At 36.8% G+C, this 23,786-nt stretch overlaps 11 non-coding genes across 11 annotated transcripts; all 11 read left to right on the top strand.

Moving 5' to 3' along the window:
• Positions 1-14,852: 14,852 nt before the first annotated feature.
• Positions 14,853-14,925, top strand: TRNAT-AGU (transfer RNA threonine (anticodon AGU)). The gene has a single exon. It is a non-coding gene; the product is annotated as a tRNA-Thr (tRNA).
• Positions 14,926-15,404: 479 nt separating this feature from the next.
• On the top strand, positions 15,405-15,477 carry TRNAT-UGU (transfer RNA threonine (anticodon UGU)). The gene has a single exon. It is a non-coding gene; the product is annotated as a tRNA-Thr (tRNA).
• Positions 15,478-15,982: 505 nt separating this feature from the next.
• TRNAT-UGU (transfer RNA threonine (anticodon UGU)) lies at positions 15,983-16,055 on the top strand. The gene has a single exon. It is a non-coding gene; the product is annotated as a tRNA-Thr (tRNA).
• Positions 16,056-16,565: 510 nt separating this feature from the next.
• On the top strand, positions 16,566-16,638 carry TRNAT-AGU (transfer RNA threonine (anticodon AGU)). Its single transcript has one exon. It is a non-coding gene; the product is annotated as a tRNA-Thr (tRNA).
• Positions 16,639-17,271: 633 nt separating this feature from the next.
• On the top strand, positions 17,272-17,344 carry TRNAT-UGU (transfer RNA threonine (anticodon UGU)). Its single transcript has one exon. It is a non-coding gene; the product is annotated as a tRNA-Thr (tRNA).
• Positions 17,345-17,814: 470 nt separating this feature from the next.
• Positions 17,815-17,887, top strand: TRNAT-UGU (transfer RNA threonine (anticodon UGU)). The gene has a single exon. It is a non-coding gene; the product is annotated as a tRNA-Thr (tRNA).
• A 701-nt stretch (positions 17,888-18,588) lies between these two features.
• TRNAT-AGU (transfer RNA threonine (anticodon AGU)) lies at positions 18,589-18,661 on the top strand. Its single transcript has one exon. It is a non-coding gene; the product is annotated as a tRNA-Thr (tRNA).
• A 1,224-nt stretch (positions 18,662-19,885) lies between these two features.
• TRNAT-UGU (transfer RNA threonine (anticodon UGU)) lies at positions 19,886-19,958 on the top strand. The gene has a single exon. It is a non-coding gene; the product is annotated as a tRNA-Thr (tRNA).
• Positions 19,959-20,203: 245 nt separating this feature from the next.
• On the top strand, positions 20,204-20,276 carry TRNAT-UGU (transfer RNA threonine (anticodon UGU)). The gene has a single exon. It is a non-coding gene; the product is annotated as a tRNA-Thr (tRNA).
• Positions 20,277-20,520: 244 nt separating this feature from the next.
• TRNAT-UGU (transfer RNA threonine (anticodon AGU)) lies at positions 20,521-20,593 on the top strand. The gene has a single exon. It is a non-coding gene; the product is annotated as a tRNA-Thr (tRNA).
• Positions 20,594-20,837: 244 nt separating this feature from the next.
• On the top strand, positions 20,838-20,910 carry TRNAT-AGU (transfer RNA threonine (anticodon AGU)). The gene has a single exon. It is a non-coding gene; the product is annotated as a tRNA-Thr (tRNA).
• The last annotated feature ends 2,876 nt before the right edge of the window (positions 20,911-23,786 follow it).

Below are 23,786 nucleotides of genomic sequence, written 5' to 3'. Positions count from 1 at the left end.
TATGATTAAAAAAATACAGTGTCGATCTAGTAATGAGCTTGGTCGCTTCGCTCCGTCGCTTTTGTATTTCACCCTTTAAAAACATTTGGTATTCTTCTACCGCTAGGGAAAAGTTCCTTGGTATATTTGGGCAAGGCAAGTAACAACCGACCCACCCCCCCCCCCCCCTCCACACCCCGTTCTCGTCACATCTTGAAACCGTTGTGGTTCCATTTCAAACGAAACATCCGTTAAAGTCAAGGATTCAAGTATAATTTTGTCATCGAAATTTGAAAAATGATATGTTTTATGTAAACGGATCGACACAACTGACTGGCCTGGATATAAATATGTCTTTTGGTTTTGGGACACGATATCCTGTTTGTTAGTAATCTTTCATCAAAAGAGAATGATGGCCTTCAAGGGACCTAAACGTCAATGCCACGGGAAAATCATGCTGATATTGTTTAGTAAAAGAAAAAAGGAAGACCACAAATTTTATAAGGGGTTTGAGTGGAGAAAGTTACTTCGAATCATCAAACACATAAAAAAATCTACTTATAAAATAACCAGATAAAAAGTCTGGTGAGTGGGACATTTGACTTTAATAGGCCTATATATGAATATTTTCAAATCGGGTTTTTTTTGTGGTCATTTGCTACGAGAATACAGTATGACTAGGTAAATCAGTGGCAAATATTCATTTTTGATACAATCTCAAGATCTACTACCTATAATAGTCCCGAGCATTCATGCGTTCTCCTTTCCTTGGTCATGTTGGTTTAAATGGTCCCATGTTTATGGAGTCGTTTTTTGCGTATTTGTGATTAGAATAGGACCCTTTTAAAGATATTTGAAATTATTGTGTTGCATGTAAATTATTACATAAAATCCGATAGTTTTTTCGAGTTCTCAGAAACAAAGCAATTGAACAAAATGCATTATGAAATAATGTGTTAAGGACATATCCCTAGTAACTTTTCTTCACTTAAGTTCGTCCTCTTTGAAAGTATAACCTTCAAAGTAAGATTATAGAAGTTGGTACACCAAATACACTTCAAATTTTCTGTAAAACGAAAATAGACTAATCAAGTATTATATTGTAACAAGCAATTATTGTTCAATACTTATAGAGAAGGCTATAGAAATTTATCATTGCCGTTTAAAATCATTCAAAACTCATGCACAATGACAAAGGAGAAATTCTATTTTTTTCTCTTTCTCTGCTGATTTTATTTGTCCTATTTTACACAATCGTGCCAATTTATTGAATTTCAGCCGGCGAGTTTATACACCAAAGTCACGCGTGTATATTATTGTAGCAGGGGTAAACATCAGTGATTGGTCACACGTTTTGGCGGGCGAAGAGAGACGCGGAATCCCAAATGAGCCTCGTCTCAGACGATATTCACCATATTTATTGCCTCCGAATGCTTCCCAGATGAATTAATCCCTAACTTGATGACATTTAATCCGGCCCAATCTTAATGATTATCAAGTTTGAAAATGATGTATATGCTCGGTCTTTGTCATCCAAAGGCCTGGATATGTCATACGCTACCTCTCAATAAATGAATCCTGCGCTAAAACTTTGATTTTTATGTTACTCATTGGAATAACTCCTAAATTTCTCAGTTTTTTTCATGTTGATTGGGTCATAAATGCAGCAAGTCTCTATGATGTCTTCCCCTTTCCCCCTCCCCTCTTACACTCTGTTTTCCACTTGCCCCCCCCCCCGTACATGATGAGATCTGCTATGTCAGGGAAATAATTTATACAAAGCAGTTCTAAATCCTCATTATTTCTTGACAAGCCCCCCCCCCCGCACACTCACACTCAAACACCCACCCAAAGAGAACCTCACTCTTCCAGAAATAGGGTGTCATTTCTCATGTTAACGGGAAGATACATTACACATTTTGGGCAAGGGATGCATGTTCCAATTAACCCCCCCCCTCCCCCCTCCCATCCCCAATACGCACCTCCTCCATCATATGGTTGACATATCAATCTAGGCCAATCATGTATGTCCAACCCAATTATATGCTCAAAGTCAAACATCTTCCAACAAAGAATAACGCATTTATACATGATCCATCGGGGGTCTAATAAAAATTGATTCAAAAGCTCTCATTCTCAAAGGGAACTTGTTAAAACATTCGGGGTAGAGACAAAGTCAATTGGTTTGATTAGAGAAAATAATAGTCATGTTTGCATACGGTATTATGCGCTCCCTGTGGATATGGCTTTTGATCTGTGTTGGACCAGGGAAAGGGTCCCCATAAGGAGGAGATATAGAAAACAAGTAATCAGAATACGACGCAGAAGTAAAGGAAACATCATTGTGAAAATCAATCAATTAATATATTTTTAAAACAAAATATCATTACAAATTTGGCGCCAAATACAAATTTAAGACACTGGGTGCTACGGCTCCTGACAGATCGTATTTCAATGGATAATGTATAGGCCTACTCTCTGTTGATAGGGATAATCTATACAACCAGTCCACCCCCCCCCCCCATTTCTTCTACCCCCCCCCCTCCCGTCTTTCTTTACTCACTCCCACTTTTTCTAATGGAATACAACGTTTGACAGTTAGTGAAAATACAGCAAATCCATCAGCTGTTGCCATGACAACCAGCCCCTAACATCATCATAATCTCGTCTTAACGCCTAACGAGGAACATGGAAAAGTTTAATTTACCCCGGCGACAGCTTTCCCTTGCATTAATGCGTTCCACATCTGTCCACTATGATTAAGTCACTTAAAACATGGTATAAAGATCTAATGTCATAGAAAGCCAAGACATTGAACGTGTAGAAGGGTATGGATGGAGAGTGATGAATACAGCGTATGTCGACGGCCTGACAGCGCCGAACCTCCCCGGAGAGTAATCGTAAGTTTGATGGCGAGACGGGGTCGACAAGGAGATTTTTCAATAGGTACCATTATAATCGTTATAGAAATAGATAATTTCATGATAATATATTATTGTGTGACAAAATAAGTCATCATGCTCACATGAACGAGAAGTTATAATTCCAAACTGTCTCGCCATTAATACTTATTGTTTTCTGACCACTTAAAATTCATGGCAAATGTCCACGCGTGAAAATGATAAAAGATTAATATTTATAACAATAACAACACAAGAAGCAATTCATTCTCTCTAGCCTCACTATATTCGTGCACAGCTTGTAGTTTTGTTGATTCCAAACCATCATCATCAACATCACCACCACCACCACCTGCCATCAACATCATCGCCACCACTACCACCACCGTCACCACCGCTCCTTCCACTTACAATTATGTCAACGTCACCCCACCGCCATCATCCAGCACAACCATCCACCACCATCCACTACCACCACTTCAACTCCCATATCTATCATTGTCGCCACCACCACCATCACTTGCGATCATTATACACCGTTGTGGGCCGCGACAATCAATAATTACGATCAAAATCCCCTGATGGATATCAATAATTACGTAAGATATTTAGGGGGAAACATCATTTAAGAAATACATGATTTGTCTTCTTATTCTGTAAAATTCTCATTTTGCTTTTTGGCGTATTGATACCCCCCCCCCCACACACACACACACACTCCCCGGCATGAAGGGCAAGGTTTTTTATAACTTCATTGACATGTGCATGACGTAAACATAAAGGTGTTGACGTTTGTATAATCAAGCGTTGATGTATCGATACGAGATTAATAAAACGTTATTGTGAAACAGGTGGATAAAAATAACGCCCATTTTATTCGTAATCTAAACATCAGACATTTTGTGGGGAGGAAATCAGACGGTCGACTGTCTGGTTTTGTCGTCACCTAGTCGTGTTGTCGAAGCGAGGATATCTTGGGTTCAGTCCAATATCAAGACCTTTTAAAAATTTTAATCATCTTACATCACCAAGTACTGAGATTTAGAAAGAAATAATCGTAAGAAATAAAAATTGTTAATTTTGAAATATAACTCTCATGCGTTTTATCCTCGGAAGGGGATTGACGATATGGTTTTGTTTTACCGTATTTTTTAGTGTATACTATGTACATGTTAGACTTGATATCTATTTTATTTTGTTGTTTAATGGTCTTTTAATAACTCTCGCGATCTTTACGTTGTTGTGTTCTTTTACCATACCTCTCAAATGTCACACCTTATTTTCCATTTACCTCATTTATCTTCGCATCCCATCTCGTAGCGAATCGGGGAATATTACACTTCCCTCGTCGACAAAAAGGGTGAGTTATTTGTGGGATCCGTCACCCCTCTTCAAAAACATCTAAATATCAAAAGAATTTATATCTCTAAATTCCCCTTCTCAGATTCTAACACGTATTTCATCTAAATATGAATTTCTTAGATATGTTAGATTTGACCTTTCAGTTCTTCATCAGTCACTTTCGACATCATGTGACTAAATAAGGCGTCTTTACACTTAATCATGTAAATAATTCATACAGTTTTCTTCACTGCATCATTCTTGCCTCCCCTAGGCCCCTCCCATCAGTTCATCTGGTTTTATCAAATTTAATTTTCCCTCCACTCGAACTTTTAACGAATTTCAACACGACCAAATGAAGTCCAAGTGTTGTCCCTTGGTCCCCAGATGTTAGAGATATCGTGCAATATTTTCCTTTCTGATTTCATGTATAGTAGGCGGAAAATAACCTTGGCTCCTCCTAAGGTCACTCGAGGTCACGACTCGTCACGTGAAAGGGTCATCCTGCTGCAGGGCATTGTGGGTAGCAACTGAATGACGTCGAATCTGGTTATTTTTATTGATGGAACATTCAAGGGCAAGACAATATGGGATACAGGGAAAAATATCCTGCATATGTCGCTCTACCGTGTCTACCGGCCACTAAAGAGGAGACATTGATTTAGAAGGAGTCTGTTGCAATGTGGCTTCCAGGCAGTGGAATCTGAAGAAAAAAAATATTTTCCTTTTTTTTAAATGTGCCTTTCGTTGTCAAACACGGTAAACTAACATTCATAATAAAGTTCTGACTTCCTAAATTTCAATAAAAGTCACACAATATAAAACAGGTGTATTAGCAATATGCCATTCATGTTGAAGGAAATGAGTTGTAAAAAAAACTAAGTCGTTTCATGCAGAGAGCGTCACATCTCAAAAAAATATATATAAATATATAGTATGAAAATCAATTGCCATTTATACAGGCCTAAAGATAATTAGAGAATTGAACTAACTGTTTTAGGCCACAGCCTTGTAATTGGAAATTTTTAATCACAAATCAATCTTTCATTCATAGGCTATATACATTCAAAGTTCTGAAGACAAATTCAACAATGAATGCGTCTGTTTCATTGCGCACGCCAGATTGATTTTTCGGAATGAGGTTTCCGCGGTTTTCAGAGCACCGTCACTGACATGTGTATACATTACGACGCCGACGGTGATGGTGACGATGACGAGGGCGATGACGGCTGCTGTCCGAAGGCGATGATCATCAGGATTAGAAAATGGAAACATGTAAAGCTGTGGATTGTTGCTGGGAGGGTGATGGAGCATGCAGATATGTGAAGGATGCGTTCGATGTTTATCTGTTCCAAATCGTTGACAACAGGCATTTGAAAAAGACGAAGATGAAAGCCGGTCTCAAGCAAGCAAGGGGGGCGCCCACCCCTGAAAGAAGAATGTGATTTTGTTTTGAAAAGAAAAGTGTTTAAAAAAAAATCGTTGCCCCACTACCCCCCTCCCCCCTCCGGCGTCAAAGAGAGAGAGGGGTGTGAATGGAGTTTGTGACCTTTTTTTCTTCTTTTTTGGGGGGCGGTGTTGTGTAATATTTTGAAAAGAATAGGCCCTTTTTTACCCCCTCCCCTAAGAAATCCTGGATCCGCCACTGGCTATTGTTACCATTGCCATGATAACAATGATGGGATTGCAGTAACGTAGGATTCCAATCAGGCCTACATCGTCGGTCAAACCTGACAAAAGTGCAGGGGAAAATAAAATTCAATATATTTCGCCTTCATGCATATAAACAAGAAATTAAGAAATATTGAACGGATTGAAATATAGGAAGAGGATGACACCAGTCAATTATCTAATTTTATCGAAAGTTACATTGAGTTTGGATTTTATTTCATCGCATGCTCATAATAGCTCTATGGTTAAAGTTTGAAATATCCCAACAACAAGCTGGTGGAGAAAAAAAAATGAAAATTCAAACCAGCGTCGACAAATATCATACCCGCGTCTTTTTACTGCAGTTGTTTTTTTTCCTCCAGATTCCGCATTCATCGATCATTGTCGATGTATGTATTGAAAATAAAATAGGACTATTTTCTTTGTCAAGTTAGACTTGTGAACATTTGAGCATATTTTAATGTACGATGGCAATATAAAAACGATGTTGAATTATTTTTCGTTTTGACAGCCTTGAAGCCCGGATATCTTTTTACTACAGCTGATTAATATGCTACTTAACAATCCTTCTATCGGCAATCAACGAGGTTGTGGTCTCTTTAACATGACCATTCTAAAGAGTTCCTTGACCATGGTCATCTCTCAGCGAGTTCACAACTGCCCTTTGACTTGACTGACCGACGAGTGGACGAGTTGTCTGGAATACTGACCGGTTTATTTTCATTTGGTCAAATGCCAATTCGTCCAATTGCCAACTCGTCTACTATCATTTTGTCTACCATCAGTTCGTCCAATATCCTCATGGTCCTATAGCATAAGACTAATGTTAATTGGGCAAAATGAATTAAAATAAAACGAATATTAGACGAAATGGTGATTAGACGAAATGGTGATTAGATGAAGTGATGATTGAATCAAATGTTTATTGGACCAAATGGTTGGTAGATAAAATGTTGAGAGACGGAATGGCATTAGAACAAATGAAAGTAGACCATGTGGTGAGTGGACGAGTTGGCAGTGGACGGACTGGCAATTTAATTACATGTACTAGGTATATAATACTGCAGTCACATCAATGACACCATTCCAAACCGATCGATAGTATGTCATTGGAAATAACGCTATGATTTTGATCGTGCTGGAGTAGTTTCCGCCGGTGTGACCGTGACCTGATACACCCTGTTTATGAGAGAGGTAAAGTTGTTCCAGAACGAATAATGCACAAATTGAGATAAATATTATTCGTTTATTTCAATTTTGGAATCTGGAACGTTAAAGTTAATTTCTTATATTTGTTGGGGGTGGGGCGATGTCTCATGGCATGATATGTGTTTACCATCACTTTAACATATGCATAGGGCCTAAAGTTTATTTGAAGTTTGAAGAAAAAAATAGGGCAACTAGAAGTACTATGTACCTTTTTAATCTATAGATTTTCGGTTCGTAAATGCCGTAATCTGCTTTACCTACATACGAAGCAAAGCACCACACATGCACCCTTGCCCTTTCCTACTACGCCCCAATTTGGATACGGTCTAAATCATCTCATGCGAGTCTTGAGCACAGTCGTGAAGATATGACGTCATCAGTTAACCCAGGGGACTCCCCCATGCCACACTGCTCTTCACTGATCTGAATTTAACTGCATATTATATGCAATCACTGCAAATAATCATAAAATACAAACACTTAAACACACTTCAAATTGCTACTTATCATGATATAAATGCTATCCTAATAGAGCAACCGAATTGTTTGAACGATGTCAACGGAACGTCGTAATGTCACGGTTAAACAACGATTGGGTCGTAAAAGGCGAGTGGATGTCGTAAAACGCCATATAAAAGTCACCGATAAAGTCAGCTTGTATTTCATCTTTCTGTTGTGTCGTGAATGACAACGCCTGTAATAGCATGAACCTATTACAAATAGTAAGGACCGTGCCCGTCATTTCAGGGAATACTTGCCAAGAGTGTCGTTTTGTTTCCAATACTTGTTAAGGGTAGGGTTTCAGACGCCAATACTTGTTAAGGGGTGCATTTTCAGAATATGGAAAATACGTGTTTAGGGTGCTTTTCGAGACCCCATTAGTCCGGGTTATAACTGAGCAAGGTGCCACTTGGAGAAGGAGAAATTTTCATATAGTGCCTCTAGACCAGTTTTTTACGCTGAATATGAATATATGAGGTAAACAGGCTGTATCCTGAAAATTAACCTGTGAGGGCGCTTTTTTCAAAATGGCCGCCATATTTTCCGAGAATTTGAATTTTTGTACATAGATTTTGACATAAGCATTCAATTGCCATAAAATTAGTGTCATATAAAAGCCAAATAAATTTCCTACAATTTGGTACTATTTACAGGGGATAAGTAGGTCATTTGGCTGAGATTTTAAGTAGAAAACTGCATTTTTTGTAATTTTTTCCAAAAAATTAAAAATTTTACAAATACATGATTTTACATAATTCTATGAAAAATTATTCAATTACCTTGAAATGTTCCTGAAAACTTTATTGATATACTATTATCATGCGGATGAAATTCTAACTCTGTATCATTCTTTTTAGCAAATTTATAAGGTATCAAACTTGAATACTTCAATTTCAGAAATGTCGCTTTTTGTATGCATTTCCATAGATTAATACGTATAACATGTATAATACAATCATGTATGTTTAATAATGTATAGTTAAAACTGAAATGCTATTATCTCCGCTAGTTAATCACTTGCAGAGTTAAGAGTAGGCTTTTCTCTATCAGCTACATAAAACAAAATGTTGGCACATCGAAGCCTAACATTTTTAGGGGGTGGGGGTGTCGAAGTCCTCCCCCCCCCCCCCCGTTGCTATATCATGTTGTTGTATATTGCCTATTTGTTAGAAAAAAAACTGTTTTTTGGAGCACCCATTGAGGCAAAAGGCATTTCTGTTATACAGTACATCCACTTTAATTGCTTTGAAACCACTTGGCGAGGAAAGAGTAGGCTTTTTTCTACCAGCTACATCTAAAGAAGTGGCACATCGAAGCCTACCCCTCTCGGGGAGGGGGAGCTTTTGCTTGATATTGCCAATTTATTTGAAAATTCACACAACATTGAGGCCAAAAAGCGTTTGTGCTTTGTTACACCCCATTTTATTGATTTGAGACCACTTAGAGAGGAAGGAGTAGGGTAGAGTAGAGTTTACCAGCTACATATAAATAAGTGCTGGCACGTCGAACCCTAGCCCTCCCAGGGGCTGTCTAAGTCAACCCCCCTCCTCTATATCATGTATATTGCTTATTTTATTGGATATTTCACCATTTTGGATCACCCATTGAGGCAAAAGCGCGTTTCTACTATTATAGTACTGCCAATTTTATTTTCTTGCAATGACTCGGAGAAGAAAGAGTAGGCTTTGTTCTATCAGCTGTAAAGAAGTGTTGGCAAATCGAAGCCTATCCCCTTCAGAATGTTCGGGGGCTGTAGAATTTACCTCACCAATTTTCGGTATTTGACTATATATTGGACATTCACAATTTTGGATCACTCATTAAGGCAAAAGGGCGTTTCTAGTATATAGTACAGCAAATTATATTTTCTTGCAATGACTTGGAGAGGAAAGAGTAGGCTTTGCTCTATTAGCTCCATATAAAGAAGTGTTAGCAAATTGAAGCCTATCTCATTCAGGCGGCTGTAAAAGTTACCCCACTAATTTTCGGTATTTGGCTACTTGTTGAAAATTCACCATTTTGGAGCCCCCATTGAAGCAAAAAGGCGTCTCTGATATATAGTTCTGCCACTTTTATTGACTTGAAACCGCTTAGAGAGGAAAGAATGGGCTTTGCTTTATCAGCTATAAAGATGTGCTGGCAAATAAAAGCCTACCCCCTTCTGGGTTCTGTCGAAATCACCCCCTCCCCCTTTGCATTATTGCCTATTTATTGGAAAATTCACAATTTTTGAGCCCCCATTGAGGTAAAAAGGCATCTCTGATATATAGTTCTGCCACTTTTACTGCCTTGAAACCAATTAAGGAGGAAAAAATATGCTTTGCTCTATAAAGAAGTGCTGGCAAATTGAAGCTTACCCATCTGGGCTGCTGTCAAACCATCCCACCCCTTTTGCATTATTGCCTAATTATTTGAAAATTCAAAATTTGTGAGGCCCCAATGAGGCAACAGGCACTTCTGCTGTATAAACACCCGATTTCATTTTCTTGAAACCATTTGGAGAGGAAGAGTTTGGAGTGTAGATTCCCCTCTTTCAGCTATATTATGTCGAAATGGTGCCATATCGAAGCCTGACCCACTTCAGGGGACTATAGATGTTACCCAACCTTTTTTACGATTTTTGCCAATTCATTGGAAAACTCGCCATTTCGGAGCCCCCATTGAGGCAAAAAAGGTGTTTCTGGTATATAGTAGAGCCACTTCTTTATATATAGCTGATAGAGGAAAGCCTACTCTTTCATGTCCAAGTAGTTTCAAGGCGGTAATAGTGGCAGAACTATATATCAGAACCGCCTTTTTGCCTCAATGGAGGCTCCAAAATTGTGAATTTTCAAATAAGTAAGAAATAATGAAAAAGGGGCGGGGTGATTTCAACAGCCCTCTCATGGGGATATGCTTTTATTTTCGAGCATGTCTTTATATGTAGCTGTTTAAAGCAAAGCCTTTATTCTTTTATCTCCAAGTGGTTTCAAGGGTGAAAAAAGGCAGAACTATATATCAGAAATTACTTTTTGCCTCAATGGGGGCTCCAAAATGGTGAATTTCAAGAGGGGGGGGGGGGAGTAATTTCGACGGTCCCCTGAAGGGAGCAGGCTTTTATTTGCCGGCACTTCTTTATATGTGCCTGATAAGGCAAAACCTATTCTTTCCTCCTTAAGTGGTTTCAAGGCAGTAAAAGTGATAGAACTATATATCAGAACGCTTTTTTGCATAAATGGGGGCTCCAAAATGGTGAATTTTCCAATAAATAGGCGATAATGAAAAAGGGATTGGGTGATTTCAACTGCATCCCGGAGGGGTAGGCTTTTATTTGCCAACACTTGTTTATATATAGCTGATAGAGCAAAGCCTACTCTTTCCTATCCAAGTCATTGCAAGAAAATAAAATTGGCTGTACTATATAGTAAAAATGCCCTTTTGCCTCAATGTGTGATTTAAAATGGTGTAATTTCCAATACACAGGCAATAAACATAATATAGAGGGGGAGAGGTTGACTAAGACAGCTCCTGATAGGGCTAGGTTTTGATGTGCAAGCGCTTCTTAATAATGTGTAGCTGATATACCAAAGCCCATGCTTTCCTCTCCAAGTAATAGCAAGAAAATAAAATTGGCTGTATGATATATAGTAGAAATGCCCTTATGCCTCAATCATGTCAATGGGTGATCCAAAATGGTGAAATTGCCAATAAATAGGCAATATACATGATATAGAGGAGGGGGGGGGGTGTGGTGACTTAGACAGCACCTGAGAGGGCTAGCGTTCGATGGGCTGCGCTTATTTATGTAGCTGGTAAAACAAACTCTTCTCTTTCAAATCAATAAAATAAATAATAAAGCACAAACACTTTCTTGCCTCAATGTTGGGTCCAAAATTGTGAATTTCCAAATAAATTAGCAATAGGCAAAAGGGAAGGGGTGACTTCCACAGCCCCCCCCCCCCGAGAGGGGTAGGCTTCGATGTGCTACTTCTTTTGATGTAGCTGGTAGAACAAAGCCTACTCTTTTCCTCTCCAAGTGGTTTTAAAGTAATTAAAGTGGATGTACTGTATAACAGAAATGCCTTTTGCCTCAATGGGTGCTCCAAAAAACAGTTATTTTTCTAACAAATAGGCAATATACAACAACATGATATAGCAACGGGGGGGGGGGGGAGGACTTCGACACCCCCACCCCCTGAAAATGTTAGGCTTCGATGTGCCAACATTTTGTTTTATGTAGCTGATAGAGAAAAGCCTACTCTTAACTCTGCAAGTGATTAACTAGCGGAGATAATAGCATTTCAGTTTTAACTATACATTATTAAACATACATGTATTATACATGTTATACGTATTAATCTATGGAAATGCATACAAAAAGCGACATTTCTGAAATTGAAGTATTCAAGTTTGATACCTTATAAATTTGCTAAAAAGAATGATACAGAGTTGGAATTTCATCCGCATGATAATAGTATATCAATAAAGTTTTCAGGAACATTTCAAGGTAATTGAATAATTTTTCATAGAATTATGTAAAATCATGTATTTGTAAAATTTTTAATTTTTTGGAAAAAATTACAAAAAATGCAGTTTTCTACTTAAAATCTCAGCCAAATGACCTACTTATCCCCTGTAAATAGTACCAAATTGTAGGAAATTTATTTGGCTTTTATATGACACTAATTTTATGGCAATTGAATGCTTATGTCAAAATCTATGTACAAAAATTCAAATTCTCGGAAAATATGGCGGCCATTTTGAAAAAAGCGCCCTCACAGGTTAATTTTCAGGATACAGCCTGTTTACCTCATATATTCATATTCAGCGTAAAAAACTGGTCTAGAGGCACTATATGAAAATTTCTCCTTCTCCAAGTGGCACCTTGCTCAGTTATAACCCGGACTACATGGTCGCGCATGGTATCCACTCGTCAATGAAAGTGCCCCCCCCCGGGGGGGACCGTGGACCCTACCAACGGGACTATCTTCCTTTTCAAGGAAAGAACTAGAGGGGAAGAGGGGGGGGGGGGTTCTGACCTGGAAAACGCAATTCTAGTTCATTTGGAGGGGCATGAATGTTTTTCATTTTTTATTTATTGGTTTCTGCAACACTTTTTCATAAACACATTAACAAAGAAATATACAATAATAATATACGTATAACTGACAAGCAAAACATTGAACATAATTGCATTTTCTATTAATATATATCGATTGTTAGAAGGTTGCAGGGGTTGCTACTATAAGCTAAGCTTGACTGCGTGGCAACCCCAGAAAACAATAATTATTATTTATCAAACATACTGAATAATGTTCAGTCATATTGGTCAAAACATAGGGTCCATGGTCAAAACAACCAAGCTTTGCTAGGTTCCAAGGGGGCTCCAACCAATATTTATTATCATTTTGTTTCTTTTAATACGATACGTACACAAAAAGAAATATTATAAGTAAATGCAAACATAAACATATTTGTGTATGCAAAAAATGGACGACAGAAAAGGGGAAATCTATTGAGAATGATTGACCAAGAAATACTGCACCCCTCCCCCACACAAAAATAGTTCATTTACCATATAGGCCTTAATTATTGAAAAAAGGGTTATCATTAACCGTTGGGAAATGATTCTCGGGGCCGTGGGGGAGGGGGAGGGGGTAAAGGAGAATGGAAAAAATGCAATGAATAACACATTCCCAGAATTTAACCATTCATCAAATTTGACTTAGTAGCTATTTAGCTCCTCGATGACAGAGGCGGTTCTACACGGGGGCATTGGACTGTCGCCCAATGATTTTTCAAGTAGTGCCGATCGATGAAACAAAAATAAAAAGGAGAAAGAAAATGAAAGAGAAGGGAAACAAGAGCTTGAAAATATAAATATTGGTCCTTTAGCGTTAAATAGAATGAGAGGACAAATAAGTTGCCTCCCTCGGCCGCCCATCAATTCAAAACTCCCTTACGCCGCCCCTACTTGATGAAAAGATGGGTAGGTATAATACCCACTCATTTTGTATAACAATGACGACATATCTTTTTCATCTTGAAACGTGATATTATACCACAGAAGTGGTAAAATCAGCTGTTTCTCCTATCTCTGTGGTATATCACTGGGAATAAAGATTAAAACAACGTTTGATTCTGGTTTGTGGCGAGGAAAAAGGGGCGGGGTTGTTGATTATGGAGGTATATTTATAGATATCGGGCCAGAAGCGAAGGGATTAGTGTGCGTTCCCTCTCCAACTCCTGTATCGTTCATCAATGTCAAATTCGGTAAAAGATGACTTCAAACTTCGGTCTTACTTCAGCTTTACACATGGAGGAAAAAACAACCGGACAAAGAGAATCATGGGAATGCCAAGTATGGGATGCCAATGGGGGGGGGGGGGGATCCTGTTCACAGTAGGCTGCTGCTGTTGAGCATACGGGGTATATGAAAAGAACAATGGAGCATTTTCATACAGACTTAATAAATCTATTTATAGTTGTAAATGGAAACAGAAAGTTGACAACACTGAATTGGAATAAATTGGGAGGGGGGGGGTCCTGTTCACAGTAGGCTGCTGTTGAGCATACGGGGTATATGAAAAGAACAATGGAGCATTTTCATACAGACTTAATAAATCTATTTATAGTTGTAAATGGAAACAGAAAGTTGACAACACTGAATTGGAATAAATTACCATTGGACAGTTGATTGGAATCAAGAGGGGAAATAAAACAAGCAAAATGCTGAAAATTTCATTAAATTCTTATTAAAAAAATTACGAAATTATAGAATTTAAAAGATTGGCATTAGTGAGATATGCACACATCAGGAATATACATGAAGTGCGCTGATGACGTTATGTCCCCACTATCCTTTTAAAATTATGTAGTATTTTCATGCCAGTGCACCGGATGTCTCCGTCGTATGAAAAAATAAGTTGCAGCAAGGAATATCTTGCGCATTAACTAAGCTGTCCATCAATGCTTTTCTCATTCTTGGTGCACAAAAATTGAATAAATATAATTACATAAAATAAAATATATACAAAAGAATAAGTCAGGATTATGACATCATCAGCTTGCCCATTGCATATTCATGAACATGATGAAGACATGTAAAGAGCTGTTTTACCGAAAAAATGCAAAACTTTAAATGTCATAATATTGTTCTTCCTTGTCAGATTTTGAAGGAATTTTCAGTGGGCCTTTTTTTGTCTGATTTTGCTCTATTTGTTCAAATCATAAATATCTTCAGCCTGGCGTACCCGTTTAAAACTGCAAGGTGGCGCTGTGGCTTAGCGGTTAAAGCGCCTGTCTAGTAAACAGGAGATCCCCGGTTCAAATCCGGGCAGTGCCTTTTTGTTTCTATTTTGTCATTCTCTGTTCATTCTTTCTTTCGCTGGCTCTCACCCCCCCCCCCTCTTCCCCTCTCTCTCAGATTGAATATTTATGTAATCCCTCTTCATTCGATTAACCAAATTTCAATTGTCATTTCATAAAATATATAGTTTTTTTATACGTATTTACTTAATGGAATGAAAACTGAATAATACCATATACGATGGCTTACGACAGGTAGACAAATTAAAATGAACAATGGACGGATAAAAGACAATCAAATTGCAACAACCCGGGTTTAGATAAATGTGTCAGACATTGGATAAGACCATCAATTGTCAAGATCAAACTCTCATAAAGAAATAAAATTGTCTTCTAATTAATTATCAATATGAATATAAAGCGATGAGTTCAAATTTGACAAACCACATTCAATCTGTTTTAGATGATTCAATGTTTTCAATGATTTTATTAATTATTAATGTTCACAAGCACAGTGGCGTTGTGGCCTAGCGGTTAAAGTGCCTGTCTTGTAAACAGGAGATCCCCGGTTCAAATCCGGGCAGCGCCTTTTTCTTTTTATTTTGTCCTTTCTCCCCCTCCCCCTTTCCCCCCTCTCTCCCCCTCCCCCTCTCTCTTTCTCTAGTCTCTCTTTCTCTCTCCCTCTCTTTCTTTAGTCTCTCTCTCCACTCTCAGGGCCATGAGAATGATTTTTTTACTGGGGGTGCTGAGTAAATTTGAAAAGAAAAAAGAAAAAAAAAGGTTTTCACTACAAAATGGAGGTCAAATTGGTACCCGAGAAATTTGAAAAGCAAAAAAAAAAAGAAAAGAAAAGGATATCACTACAAAATGAAGGTCATTTTGGTTCCGTTTCTCAATTTTTATACTTCTTCCAGAATGCCTGGGGGTGCTGCCTATGGAGAATATTACACGCAGCACCCCCAAGGAAATTTATTTGTTTCAATTTCTCGTGTTTTGTTATTTGAAATCGACAACTAATCCTGGGAAAGCTAAATTGGAAGATAAGAAGATTTTTATGCATTGATGTTATATTATGTTAATTGTCAATCGTCAGCGGCGCTGTGGCTTAGCGGTTAAAGCGCCTGTCTTGTAAACAGGAGATCCCCGGTTCAAATCCGGGCAGTGCCTTTTTTGTTTCCTTCCCCCATCCCTCTCTTCCTGCAGCCCAACTATCGATGACATTGTTTCCAATTTATTGTTAAGATCGAATATTTGACCACTTATTTTTGGAGAAATAAATCGGAATCTATGAAGGATATAGTATACATGATATAGTATCTTAATTTGATTAATTAAATTTCCATTGCGCACATAAATTATAGGCATATAGTTTTGTATTGTATGTGATAATAGTGGATAGAATGAAAAAATAACAAAAACAATATGCAACATAGCCTATACAGCAGGCAGGCAGACACAATCATGATCAATTAGGTGAGTAATGAAGTAGCCTGAAACTTCCGTTGGATAAGCCATTGAATGGTCATGATCGAAACTTCATCAAGAAGTTAAATTAATTTCTTCTTATTCATCAGTATGGATATAAAGCAATGATTTCAAAAATTTAAAAATCCACATCAAACCCTCCTTTGATTCAATCATTGTATTTTAGCAAGTATTGACAACTTCAATCGCAGCGGCGCTGTGGCTTAGCGGTTAAAGCGCCTGTCTAGTAAACAGGAGATCCCCGGTTCAAATCCGGGCAGTGCCTACTTTTTTTTTGGCTCTTCTCTGTTTCTCTCTCTCTCTCTCTCCTTTACTTTCTTCGCCTCTGACCTCTCCTCTTCCGCTCGGTACAATTACATGATATTTTTTAAAACTTTGGTTTATTCATTTTAAGTTTTGATATATTTTGGACGACTTGTTTTGTGGAGGAATAATTTTTAAGTTATGAAAGATATCGTGCTATATACATATATACGACAAGATATAAGATGTATCATTTCTTCTTCGCAACATCATCACAGAGAATTTGATATCAATTTTCTTAATAGTAGGTCCATGATTCAATTGATACAATTTTACTCTTATCAAATAAAATAAAAGCCTATAGATTTTTTTTTCCATTTGACATAGAAAAATGAATAGATATCATATGCGATAGCATACAACACGTAGAAAAAAAAATATTAATCAGATGAATAATCAAGCGGACTGCTTGAGTTGGAAAACATAAGCCGATGGTATTCATGATGTAAATTTCATAAAGAAAATAAATTGATCTTTGTTTATTTAATGTTGTTCGTTCATATGGAAATAAAGCAATGAGTTTAAATTGAAAATTCACATTCAACCCGTGTTTGATTTAATAATTTATTAAAGTAATTACTTCAAATATCACAGAGGCGCTGTGGCTTAGCGGTTAAAGCGCCTGTCTTGTAAACAGGAGATCCCCGGTTCAAATCCGGGCAGCGCCTTCTTCTTTTTATTTTGTCCTTTCTCCCCCTCTCCCCCTCTAGTCTTTCTTTCTCTCTCCCTCTCTTTCTTTAGTCTCTCTCTCCACTCTAAGGGCCATGAGAATTATTTTTTTACTGGGGGTGCTGAGTAAATTTGAAAAGAAAAAAGAAAAGAAAAAAAAAGGTTTTCACTACAAAATGGAGGTCAAATTGGTACCTGAGAAATTTGAAATGCAAAAAAAAAGGAAGAAAAAAAGGTATCACTACAAAATGAAGGTCATTTTGGTTCCGTTTCTCCATTTTTATACATCTTCCAGAATGCCTGGGGGTGCTGCCTATGGAGAATAATACACGCAGCACCCCCAAGGAAATTTATTTGTTTCAATTATTTTCTCGTGTTTTGTTATTTGAAATTGACTACTAATCTTGGGAAAGCTAAATTGGAAGATAAGAAGATTTGTATGCATTGATGTTAATTGTCAATCGTCAGCGGCGCTGTGGCTTAGCGGTTAAAGCGCCTGTCTTGTAAACAGGAGATCCCCGGTTCAAATCCGGGTAGTGCCTTTTTTGTTTCCTTCCCCCCATCCCTCTCTTCCTGCAGCCCAACTATCGATGACATTTTTTTCCAATTTATTGTTAAGATCGAATATTTGACCACTTATTTTTAGAGAAATAAATCGGAATCTATGAAGGATATAGTATACATGATATAGTATCTTAATTTGATTGATTCAATTTCCATTTCGCACAGAAATTATAGGCATATAGTTTTGTATTGTATGTGATAATAGTGGATAGAATGAAAAAAAACAACAAAAACAATACAGGGGCCGCGGAACCGGGGGGCTGGGGGGCTTCAGCCCCCCCCCCCACTTTTTTCCAAAACCGTGTACAAAAAACGTAAAATTGACAATATGATTGTGATTTTTAGCATGGTCAGCCCCCCCTCACTTTTGGCTCAGCCCCCCCCCCCCCACTTTGAAAACCGTTCCGCGGCCCCTGCAATATGCAACATAGCCTACAGCAGGCAGGCAGACACAAACATGATCAATTAGGTGAGTAATGAAGTAGCCTGCTTGTATAAAACTTCCGTTGGATAAGCCATTGAATGGTCGTGATCGAAACTTCATCAAGAAGTTAAATTAATTTCTGCTTATTCATCAGTATGGATATAAAGCAATGATTTTAAAATTTAAAATCCACATCAAACCCTCCTTTGATTCAATCATTGTATTTTAGCAATTATCGACGACTTCAATCGCAGCGGCGCTATGGCTTAGCGGTTAAAGCGCCTGTCTAGTAAACAGGAGATCCCCGGTTCAAATCCGGGCAGTGCCTACTTTTTTTGGCTCTTCTCTGTTTCTCTCTCTTTCTCCTTTACTTTCTTCGCCTCTGACCTCTCTCTTCCGCTCGGTACAATTACATGATTTTTTTTAAAAACTTTTGTTTATTCATTTTAAGTTTGGATATATTTTTGACGACTTGTTTTGTGGAGGAATAATTTTTAAGTTATGAAAGATATCGTGCTATAGATACAACTAGATATAAGATGTATCATTTCTTCTTCGCAACATCATCACAGAGAATTTGATATCATTTCTTTTTAATAGTAGGTCCGTGATTCAATCGATTCAATTTTACTTTTATCAGATAAAATATAAGCCTATAGATTTTTTTCCATTTGACATAGAAAAATGAATAGATATCATATGCGATAGCATCCAACACGTAGAAAAAAATTAATCAGATGAATAATCAAGTGGACTGCTTGAGCTAGGAAACATAAGCCGATGATATTCATAATGTAAATTTCATGAAGAAAATACATTGATACATTTTAATGTTATTCGTTAATATGGAAATAAAGCAATGAGCAATGTCTAGTAAACAGGAGATCCCCGGTTCAAATCCGGGCAGTGCCTCTATATTTTAATTTTGTCATTCTCTCTCTCTTTATTTCTTTTTCTCTCCCGCCCCCCCCCCCCCCCCCCCCGCTCTTCCTGCCCTCTCCCGTTTCCTCTCAGATTGATTTGATGTGCATGTAGATAATATTGTTTTCAACTGCCTGTTTAATTTTTTCAACGACTTGTTTTGGGTGACTAACTCGGAAATCATTGATAGTATACATGGTATAATCATGACAGTAAAATATCAATTGTTCTTAATTTCATAGTTCTAAATTCGATAAGATCAACAACCTCCATTCGCACAGAAAATATAAGCCTGTATTATATTTGAAATCGTTGATACTGAAAATGAATAAGATACCGTATGCAACAGCCTAACACTATAGGTAGAAAGAAGATTAACCAGGTGAATGTCCAAGTGGACTGCATGTATCAAACTGAATATACTGTAACCGTGGAAACTGAACTGTTTGTATCAAGTTGGATAAACCAATGAATTGTCAAGATCAAAATTTCATAAACAGGTGATAAAGAAATTAAATTAATTTCTAGTTATCTATCAAAATGGAAATAACACAAATCAGTTCAAATTTGAAAATCCTCACTTTGATTCAATGTTTTTCTTTAAGTAATTACTGACGTACATCAACACAGCGGCGCTGTGGCTTAGCGGTTAAAGCGCCTGTCTTGTAAACAGGAGATCCCCGGTTCAAATCCGGGCAGTGCCTCATTATTCTTATTTTGTCTTTCGATCTCATTGTTTCAAATGCGTGTTAATTCATTTTAATTTTGAATATTTAAACGACTTTTTTGAGGAGGTGTAACTCATGAAAATTTTATTAAAAAATTAATATAATTTCTAGCTTTTGTTACTATAAAAATAAAGCAAAGAGTTCATATTTGAAAATATAAGTTCAACCCATCTTAAATTCATTAATTTGATTAAGTAATTTTAAACTTACACAAACGAAGTGCCGCTGTGGCTTAGCAGTTAAAGCGCCTGTCTTGTAAACAGGAGATCCCCGGTTCAAATCCGGGCAGTGCCTCTATATTCTTATTTTGTCTTTCGATCTCATTGTTTTAAATGCGTGTTAATTCATTTAAATTTTGAATATTTAAACGACTTTTTTGAGGAGGTGTAACTCATGAAATTTTTATTAAAAATTAACATAATTTCTAGCTTTTGTTAATATGAAAATAAAGCAAAGATTTCATATTTGAAAATCAACATTCAACCCATGTTAAATTCATTACATTAATTAAGTAAATATGCATTCAGACAAACGAAGTGGCGCTGTGGCTTAGCGGTTAAAGCGCCTGTCTTGTAAACAGGAGATCCCCGGTTCAAATCCGGGCAGTGCCTCTATATTCTTATTTTGTCTTTCGATCTCATTGTTTTAAATGCGTGTTAATTCATTTTAATTTTGAATATTTAAACGACTTTTTTGAGGAGGTGTAACTCATGAAAATTTTATTAAAAATTAACATAATTTCTAGCTTTTGTTAATATGAAAATAAAGCAAAGATTTCATATTTGAAAATCAACATTCAACCCATGTTAAATTCATTAAATTAATTAAGTAAATATGCATTCAGACAAACGAAGTGGCGCTGTGGCTTAGCGGTTAAAGCGCCTGTCTAGTAAACAGGAGATCCCCGGTTCAAATCCGGGCAGTGCCTCTATGTTTTAATTTTGTCATTCTCTCTCTCTTTATTTAGTTTTCTCTCCCGCCCCCTCCCCCGCCCCCTCCCCCCCCCGCTCTTCCTCCCTCTCCCGTTTCCTCTCAGATTGATTTGATGTGCATGTAGATAATATTGTTTTCAACTGCCTGTTTAATTTTTCAACGACTTGTTTTGTATGAGGCGCCGAATGTACCAATATTATATAGAACAATTATTTGTTATATAATCATTATTTATTAAATAATAACTATTATTTATATATAATTTACATTTTATTTGTAAATAACTACTATTATATAAAATATCATTTCTAATTATTTATATATAATTCCAAGTAATACTTCATTATTTGTAAATAATAATAGTTCGACATTCCATTATTTATAAATAATGATTATTTGTTTTTCATTATTTATAAATAATGATTATTTGTTTTTCATTATTTATAAATAATGATTATTTGTTTTTCATTATTTACAAATAATGATTATTTGTTTTTCATTATTTATAAATAATGATTATTTGTTTTTCATTATTTATAAATAATGATTATTTGTTTTTCATTATTTACAAATAATGATTATTTGTTTTTCATTATTTATAAATAATGATTATTTGTTTTTCATTATTTATAAATAATGATAATTGGTTTTTCATTATTTATAAATAATGATTATTTGTTTTTCATTATTTACAAATAATGATTATTTGTTTTTCATTATTTATAAATAATGATTATTTGTTTTTCATTATTTATAAATAATTTGTTGAGTTTTCCATTATTTATAAATAATGATTATTTGTTAAATAATGAAAACGTCTACTTCATTATTTATAAATAATTTTTTCGAGTGCACCATTATTCTCATTATTTATAAATAATCATTATTTAATGTTCGAGTTTTCCATTATTTATAAATAAAGATTATTTGTTAAATAATGAAATATCTACTTCATTATTTATAAATAATAATTTTGTTTCAATATCCCATTAATCATTATTTATAAACAATTTTTACAGTTTGCCATTATATACAAATAATCATTATTTATATACAAATAACCATTATTTATTAAATAATGCCATTATTTATTAAATAATGCCATTATTTATTAAATAATGGAAAACTCGCTATAACATGCAAATGTGGGACCGCCCATGATATGAATATTCATGATGCGATTTCCTTTTTCGTGATTTTTCTTCACAAATTTTTGTCCATTTCCTCTTCATAATGACATTTCTTGAAGCAATTTTCTAGGGATATGGTCTGATTGTAATATTCTTCATTTTCTATATAACTTCGTCTTCGTAGAAATATCAAAAAGTGTAATTTTATACGATTTTTCCTACAGTTCACAATCCCCATAGGCGCGCGTGTACGGTAGGGACAACCGGTGAATCGACGGAGTGCTCTTCATCGAAATACTACGTTGGTTGGTCCCCGGAAGTGGCGGGCGGAATTTAGCCCGAATCCTCGATGGAAGTCGATCAAGTGCATATGAGCTGAGAGAGTGAAATATCAGTGTACTTGTACAGGCCCTTCTACTTTTTATAAATATTTCTTGTTGCTTTTTTTGTTAAGTTAATTTTTCCTGGTGTAGAGATAAGTTTCAGTTCTAATAATGCACTTCAAATACATTTTGGAGTGTCTGTTTGAGGCGTTTGGGGCGATTTCACCCTGGCCCCAAAATGCTCGCAACGACAATACGGGGGCATGATGACCCCTAAATTTTTAAAAACTTATTTTTCTATTGAAAATTATCTCAAAATTCACCAAAAGTGTGCACGAAAGCCTTCGTATTTCACTTTTAAAACTCCAAAAAGTGCCCAAATGACAAGCTTGGTCGCTTCGCTGTGTCGCATTCAACTTGAGAACGTTTACGCGTCTGCTTCGATATATCCCCCCCCCCCCTCCTCCGAAAGAAATTCTGTATACGGCCATGCTCTAAAGAGCCTGGCACATTGATTTATGTATACTTTCATTTTCATTATTTTTATCTCATTATCAACATGGCCTTACGCAGAATTTTTTCCAGGGGGGCCGGGGCCGGAGCATGACGCGCGTAAACTTTCTCAAAAAAATCTTGAAAGCGAGACAGCCACGGGACCAAGTCCAAATGACAAGCTTGGTCGCTTCGCTTTCAACTTGAGAACGTTTATGCGCGTCTGCCCCCACCCCCCGAAAGAAATTCTGTGAACGGCCATGCTCAAAAGAGCATATGGCACATTGATTTATATGTACTTTTCATTTTCATTATTTTTATCACATTATCATCATGGCCTTACACAGAATTTTTACCGGGGGGGGGCAGCTAGGACGCGCGTAAAGTTTCTCAAAAAAATCTTGAAAGCGAGACAGCGACGCGACCAAGCTCAAATGACAAGCTTGGTCGCTTCGCTTTTTCAAGATTTTTATGAGAAAGTTTACGCGCGTCCTGCTCCCCCCACCCCCCCCCCCCCCGGAAAAAATTCTGCGTAAGGCCATGATGATAATGTGATAAAAATAATGAAAATGAAAGTATACATAAATCAATGTGCCAGGCTCTTTAGAGCATGGCCGTATACAGAATTTCTTTCGGAGGAGGGGGGGGGGGATATATCGAAGCAGACGCGTAAACGTTCTCAAGTTGAATGCGACACAGCGAAGCGACCAAGCTTGTCATTTGGGCACTTTTTGGAGTTTTAAAAGTGAAATACGAAGGCTTTCGTGCACACTTTTGGTGAATTTTGAGATAATTTTCAATAGAAAAATAAGTTTTCAAAAATTTAGGGGTCATCATGCCCCCGTAATTTCGTTGCGAGCATTTTGGGGCCAGGGTGAAATCGCCCCAAACGCCTCAAACAGACACTCCAAAATGTATTTGAAGTG

This window comes from Lytechinus pictus, chromosome 4 (assembly GCF_037042905.1).
Source record: "Lytechinus pictus isolate F3 Inbred chromosome 4, Lp3.0, whole genome shotgun sequence".
Lineage (NCBI taxonomy): Eukaryota > Metazoa > Echinodermata > Echinoidea > Temnopleuroida > Toxopneustidae > Lytechinus > Lytechinus pictus.
Note: the sequence above shows the minus strand (reverse complement) of the source record. Positions and strands in the feature narration are given on the sequence as shown.